We start from the raw sequence: 7,669 nt of genomic DNA, 5'->3' as shown, positions 1-7,669 counted from the left end.
GGGCGCGCGCGCTGCTCGGCGGCGGGGCGGGGCACGCGGCCCGCGTGGCGCGCGGGGGGCGGGGGGGGGCGAGGGGCGCGCGCGGGGTCGGGGGGGGCCCGGAATCGGACCGGGGGGGGCGGCGGGACCGGCCCCGGGATCCCGATCGGGATCGGGGTCAGGATTGGGACCGGCATGGCGGACCGACGGGACGGGGGGGCGGGGGACTGGGGGAGGGGAGTCGATGATGACCCTGCGCTTTCCGCACCGTCCCCCGCCTCGGGCCCGAGCGGCCCCGTGGAAAAAAAAAAAAAAAAGCCATAAATCCCGCCCCGCCCGGCAGGAATTCCTCAGCAGCGTCACCCAGCAATGCCCCTTTTGTCCGCCGGGCCCGGCCCCGCCACAGCCCTGCGCAGGGCTGGTACCCGGCCGGAAACGGCCCCGGCCACGTTTTCTGCCCAGAAAACTGCTGGATCCCTGTCCCCGTTTGTGCTCCCGCTGTTCGCAGCCCCCGGTGATCCCAGCCTCGCTCGGCACCGGGAAAGAGAGCTTCCCGACCGAAATCCCCGTCCCTGCCTTTCATGGTCGCGCGTGTTCGGCGCAGGATAAATGGAGGTTGCAGCCTTCCCTATAGACGAGGGGCGCGCAAATGGCTTTGTCATGCAAATGTGGCTCTAAGCCACCTTCTTGTAAAGCCACTTAATGCCGAGCAGCCAGTGATCCTCGCCCGCCCGTCAGGCAGCGCCTGCCCTGTCCTTGAAGGAACGGAAATGGAGGCACTGGCACAGATGCATGGTCCCTGCCTCCATGCTGAATCGGGATGACCTCACAGCGCAGGGAGAAGCCTCCCATTCCCTCCCCCCCCCCCCCCCCCCCCCCCCCCATCCCCCCCCCCCCCCCCAGAGGTCTCTCTCTTCCGCGAAACTAAACTAGTTTCCTGCCAGCCTTTCCCTGCTGCTCCCAGAATACTGTCCCCTGTTCCTCTCCGTTCGAACGCCCGGTAATTACCTGCACGGATTGGGTTTCTCCCGTGTCCTGAAACATTTTATTTCCTTTTAGCATGTCGTCCTCGCTTGGCATTAACTTTCGACAACAGCCAGCAGAGTGTGCTGTGAACGCTGTGTAAAGAATATCCTGCTTCTGGGAAATTTTTATATATTTACATATATGTACAGAAATGCAGATGAAGACATTTTAAGTGGTTCTAATACTTGCACGAGTGGTATGTAGTTCCTCCCATCAATTAAAATACTTCTCTTGTCGCAGATCACACAACCTCTTCCTTAAAAATTAATAGCCAAGTCATACTAAACCGTCTGCTTTCAGCAAGATTGCTTTCCAGTGTTTGTATAAAGTTGGAAAAGTGCCACAATGGAGATGTCCAAATACCTTTCACAGTCAGAGAGAAGGATCTAGAACACAAGGTATTTAATAGATGAAAATGCAAATCATTACCCCAGCCTACAGGAAGTAGCTTATGCAATTATACAGTATGAGCATACATTTCTCCAACCTCGTCACTCCCTCCTTTGGACTTACTTAGTGACAGTGGAGTTACAAACAGATTAATAAATACATTAGAAATAAGTTAAATAAAAAGATTCAAGAAAAGTGTTTACTGGATGACTTGGAAATGCGATTGTTTGCTCGAAAAGCAAACACGCATATGCTTGTGTTCCTTGTATTATTCTGGTGTCAATTTCTTTTTCCTTGTTTTGTAGGAGCAGACATTTAGGGAGGAGTGAACTTTTGAGTTGTGCTTGTGGGGTAACAAATGGTTCTGTATCATTCACAAACTAAAACTGCATTAAAGCAAAGCCAAGTATGAGACCCTGTGGAAGGGTTTTTAAGGGCAGAAGGACATTGTTGTTATGCAACCAAACTGGAATTAGGATTAAAAGGAAATCGGAATACATAAACAAAAACAAATTCAGAGGCAAGGCATTCAAATAAAATTGGCTGTGGGCTGCAACTATCTAAGCAGTGCAGTTAATGCTTTATTAAGTGAAACTGTTTTAGAAACATATACTAGAGGTTTGAGATTTTTTCTTTTTCACAGGATCAGTGTGACTGGGCAATCAAAGGAGAATATTCTCCCCAGCTCTGCTTCTGATCAGAATGAATCAAATACAGCGCTCCTAATTTTCATGGTCGTGAGAAGGTAATAAAACTAATAGTTATGTATTAGCAAGGCATTACAAACTATTTCATATGCACTGCTCTGGTCATGCAATAATACTCATGCTTAATATTAAGCACACGTGGCTTAACAGGTGCACATGAGTTAATAATCATAATGGTATCTGTGTTTTACGTAGTTTTTCGGGTGCTGTATGCCAAGTAATACCAAGTATTGCTTGGCTGCTGGTAGCCATATATTAAAAGGTAGACTGTTAATTGGCAAGCATAGACATGCATTATTTCATAGCCACAGAGACCAGCACCAGTGAGTAGTCGAGCACAAGAAGGCAGCTAAGCAGTGCTTCACAATTCATCACTCCCATGGAGGAAACAGCGAGCAGCAAGATGAGAAGTTTGCTGACTCTGCAAAACTTTTTTTTTAAGTTAGCAGGATTGAGGGTCATTTGTAAAGAATTGAGGGTGATTAAGCAGTAAAAAATAGATTAAATACAGGGTAGGTAAGTGCAAGATGATGTGTGCGCAGAAACCTAGTCCTAACTTCACGTAAAAGATAGGAATACCTAAAATGGTTGCTGCCACCCAGGAGTGAGACTTTAAGTATGTGTGGCCTGCACGAACATCAGCTTGGTGTTTGGAAAAAGCACATTTTAAGGAAAGGGACAGAGAACAAAAGAAGGACCATATTTATGGCAGTCCAGAAGTCTGTGCTGAGTTTGCATGATGAGCACTGTTCCCTGGTGGGTTTCCTGCTTTTTAGAAAGAAAATGCTGGAACTAGAAAAGAATAACAAGGATGCTTAGCTGTCTGACTTTGTGTCCCTTGAAAGCGACAATTGAGTAGGATTGGCGTTCTCTCTCAAGAGGGAGGATGTCTGAGGCCTGTTACATCCTAAGTAACTTGGAGAGGTTGGATAGCGACTGACTTTTTGAGTACAAACCACCAGATTTGTGATAATGGGAGCCAGGCCTTAAATAAACAGAGGAGATGTTCTTCCTGCAGTGTGTTTCTGAATGGCACGTTGGGTACAGGGTGTTTCTCTGGGGTGCAGTGCAGGGAAGACTGGACAAGTATTAGGAAGAGGCTGTGTTGAGAGTTAATGAATGAACACCCCCTCACACTCAGGAAATTCCCAGAGCTAAAAGCAGTTGGAAGCTGTGGAAGTGTTGCAGAGAAGATATCATGTATTTGCCTTGCTTTTCCTCTTCCTTTGACGTTGGCCTGTGGCCTGTGGTGGAAACAGGATGTTGGACTGAATGAGTTCTTCATCCGAGGCAATGCACCTCTTCCTCTGTATTCATGAAGGATCATGCTGAAACACCTGGAGCCACATAATAACATTAAGCCTGTGTGATGGGGTTCTTTCAAACCAGACTCAATGTTCATCTGTACCCAGAGTATTATAGACCAACTGCTGGGCTACATATTTCTGTTTTGCCTCACGATACACTTATATCTCTGTGTCCACAAAGTCTTAGCAGCAATATGCATACAGTTGCATTGCAGTTGCATACCTACAACCAAACCATCTTTTTGTCCTTCCTCAGTAGAAAACATTTGTTCCACGAGGAACAGACCTAACGGTCTTACTTTTCTGTGAGTTTTTCTTTTGAAGAAGCAGCTGTGAAGAAAAATTTCTTTATCCCCTCCCCCCCTCCCTCTCCCTTTGTTTGATGGTTCAGGTGATAGCATCAGTTTTAGCCACACTTGAATTCAGTAGCCAGCAACTGACCAGCTAATACACACAGGCTGTTGGGCTGCTGCCTCTTAGCATGACTAAGGCATTGGATTTTGTCCAGTGATTTCAAAGGCTTTTTGAATGGGAGAGAACAGTTCAATTGTGTCCTTAGGGATGTAAGACAAAAAACTACCATGCCCTTTGTGATTTTATTCTCATCAGGTTTTTGGTTTCATACACCCATTTCTTACGTTACCTTAAATAAATAAATGGAGAAGTATTGCTGGCTTCTTGGTGAAAAAGAAGCATGTGACCTATGAAAAACGGAGTGAACTTGTTAAAACCAGACAGTGCACCTGCTTGGATTTGTATGTTCTCTCTCTGAATTCACCTATGCTGTAGCTCGAGGATCAGGAAATACACAGTGAATCATCCTGTTGGACAGAATGGGACATGCAGAGTAAATTAAGTTTGTCATATCTCCGTGAGATTTTCTCCTTTGCTCGCTACCTGTAGGAGGGGATTTTCTTAGTAATGTGACCTGTCTACACGCTCCATTTATTGTACCCCAATTGATGTATGTAATCTTGGTTGAACAGACAGATAATGGGGTAAACACCTAAAGTGTTGAATGCCTGAGCAACAGATCTGAAAAGAACAGGTAGGCAAGAACCAAAGTGCAAATGTTTAGAGACAAAAATCGGCATTCTTCTCTGACAGGAGATCTTAATGCAAGTTTGTTATCATTTTCTCCTTACAGGAGATGACAGAATGTGAAATTAAAGTGTAAATATCTTTTATTTGCTAGCGTTGTACGTGACTTTTCTGGTTTATTCTCTTTACTGAATAGGACTTTAATATATTTGCTTTTAATATCAATAAAAACCACTGGTTTCATATCTGTGAACAGCAAAGTGTCAGGGCATGATGAAAAAGTGCTGCTTTTTACTGTTTCAGAGATTGCTACAAAGCTGGCTACACACTTTTGTGGTTGATTGGCAATCCAGAAAGAGAAATCCTCTTTCAGTATTTTACCAGAGAAGACTCATCTTTCTCTTCCATGCACACAAAGAGTAGGAAACCGTGTCCAAACAGCAAACAAGTTCTGTAACTGTGGCACGGCAGCCTTGACGATTTGGTATCTTCAATACAAAGCGTAAAACCACTGGAGGAAAATACTTCCTTTTTTCTGAAACTAAGGTACTGGGATTATTCTTGCCCCACCAGAAATGGGCTTTGAAGACCTGTCTCAGCTGTAATAAAGTCGAACTATTCAGGTTTTGGGGCCTTTTTTCCAAATGTGCAAGATTATCATGTGTAGGAAGATTCACATATCACGTAAAAGGAATCTATATATTGGCAGATTTATTCTCCCTCTCGATATTCCTATCCGGACAGTTACTTAATCCATGCAAGAACTTTCCTGTAGTAACTAGAAACACTAGGAAACTTTGCCCAAGGCTTTTGTCACTTTGTCTTTTTATTTAGAGGATGTCGAGCATTTGTGAGACAGAAAATAGGTACATCATCTGTTATATTAATCCCCAAGACACGAGCTCTAGCTGTATTGAAGGTGAAAGACTGAGTGTTCTGGAGAAAAGTGTAAAATTCTGGCCTTCCTGAAGTATTTAAGGAGATGGGAAAGATAAGTATGTACGAAGAAATTCTTCAAATTTCTGCTTTATATCATTCAGTGTATTATACTTTTTTTTTTAAGCTATACCATAAAGAGATTTATTTTTTTACTATTGCTTCCAAGGCAGCCTGACTTGTTCCTTGTGAGAGTAGCTGGAAGGGAGAACCATAAAACAGCTGACAAAGTCTCATGTAGCAAGAAAATCATATCCCAGTTACCAGGATTTAAGCAAGATAAGTCTCTTCTGGTCCTTGCAAATCTCTACAAAACATTTTGATGCCATTGTCCACAGGTTTGATCAGATCTCTCTTTCCAATTTGTTTCCCTAATGTTAACTGCAAACATATGATAAGTTCCTCTCACAGTATTGTCCATATGCACCACTAGGCCTGTGACCAGTTCAGGCTGCTGAAGCACAAAAGGAGAAGGAGAATGTGGAGTTGATCCTAATGACTGGACCATGCATTTTAGGTTCACACCAACCTCCCTGTGAGAGAAATACAGAGTCAGCATATGGCTTAAGCCCCCTAGGAATGCAGGACCAGTGGGAGGTGCTTCTGAGGGACTGAGCCATCTACAGAATTTGAATATTGAACATAATCCTGATGCATCCTCTCAGCATGACCAGAAAATAGTTTCTGATCAAGGTCTTCACTTGCTACCTAGATTTCTTCAGTTAATTGATTTTCTTGTCTTATTTTTGCTTCCCCTCCTCCCCCCCCACCACAGGAAAGCTTGGCTTTGCCTTTCCAGAAAGAAGAACACTGACCACAGCAATTTAACGTGTGACATTAACTGATTTCTCTTTTGGAACAGGGAAAAATGGATTCCAAAGGTTTTAATACCTGTGATTAATTTGAAAGTGTTCATAAGTGAAGTAAAATAAAAAGAGTTGCTGATGCCCCTTTGAGACATTTATTACACTCCTGTGTTACTTCCCCTTCATCCAAATGTTTCTGGGTAAGCTGCTGAAGTCAAACTTTTGCGTAACAGCAGCAAGGTAAAGCCAGATACTCCCTTTTATTTTTGAGGTTGGTTTGCTCTCTTTCAGAATTTGCTTTCTTTGTAGCATAGGTACACTGAGCTTTGCCATTCGATAGTACTTTGTTGTTTTGGGTTTTTTTTGGAAGAGCGTGATATGTCCACATATTGCTCATAGCTTGGGAAGTTCTTTGTGAAGAAAGATAAATGAGGGGGGGAGGAGAGTTTTTTCTCTTTCTGACCGGATTTAGGATCTAGTTAGTGATTTTGGAATCTAGTTAATGATCTAGTAACACGGCACTTTTGTTGCAAGAGACTGCACTTCCTTGCTTTTTGCTCAGCCAGGGTTTACTTTACAACAGTGGTCAACGGCTCCCAGTTTTCAACATCCCCTCTGAATTTGGAGGCAGTGAAACTGTTCACCAACAAGTGAAAGTATACTCACCTGTCTAGGAAAGCATCCTGTCTAGCACTTGACTGTTCCCTGACCGAGATCTGACACAATTTACCTGCCAGCCACTGCAGCTGATGCACTACTGGTACAGTCCAATGCCAGGTGGGATGTGTTAGTCTCTCATGAGTCTGCATGTGCTCTGTTTCTCTAGGGTGTGTCAGCATGGTTAAACTCAACCAGCCTGAATTTTATCTGTCAAAGTTTGGATCTTCCTCAAGCCCCATTTTTTCATTTCTTGTTTTTCCAGTTTGGGGGGGGTGGGGGTTGTAGTTCTGAATGTTGCACATTTTCCTAAATTATGTTTGAAATATTTTCATGATTTTCACCGGGTTTTTTTCTTTTCTTTTCTGAGAAAGCAAAAAAAGCAGAGTTGGTGAAGTCCCAGCATCATCTCACAGATTCATTAACTTCTACCTCAGAGTCCCACTGAAGTTTGAAAGTGCCTGTACAAATCATCTCAAAAATCCCTGCACTAGCCACTCCATCTCTTCTCTGAACAATGTAATTTCTCATGGTACATTCAAAAGTACTGGAATACTTTATAACCAATGTCCTAATTTCCTGAGACTGTCCCTGCTGTTGTCCATCGAAGTGGCATTCTAGGACATTTTAGTTCTGTGTTGTACAACCTCAGTTTTTTCCCTAATACCCTGATAATCTGCATACTTTCCTTTTTTGTGTTATCATTCCACTAACTGACTTCACAGTGCTACTTCTTACTTTTCCCAAAGCGTTTGCTCAGAATTACACACTGCAGTAATCTTGTATACAACATAAAATGGTCCTAACTCAGGCAGAATCC

General features: G+C 43.7%; 1 long non-coding RNA gene across 1 annotated transcript in view; it reads left to right on the top strand.

Annotated features, from left to right (window-relative positions):
* Positions 1–877: 877 nt before the first annotated feature.
* Positions 878–7,669, top strand: part of LOC108498073 — a 32,513-nt gene continuing 25,721 nt past the window's right edge. Inside the window, exons 1-2 of the long non-coding RNA XR_001875058.1 lie at positions 878–1,403; positions 2,039–2,140. This is a non-coding gene — a long non-coding RNA (uncharacterized LOC108498073). The remainder of the gene's footprint in view (positions 1,404–2,038; positions 2,141–7,669) is intronic.

The sequence above is a fragment of the Lepidothrix coronata genome, unplaced genomic scaffold (assembly GCF_001604755.1).
Source record: "Lepidothrix coronata isolate B3197 unplaced genomic scaffold, Lepidothrix_coronata-1.0 Scaffold55, whole genome shotgun sequence".
Classification (NCBI taxonomy): Eukaryota; Metazoa; Chordata; class Aves; order Passeriformes; family Pipridae; genus Lepidothrix; species Lepidothrix coronata.
Note: the sequence above shows the minus strand (reverse complement) of the source record. Positions and strands in the feature narration are given on the sequence as shown.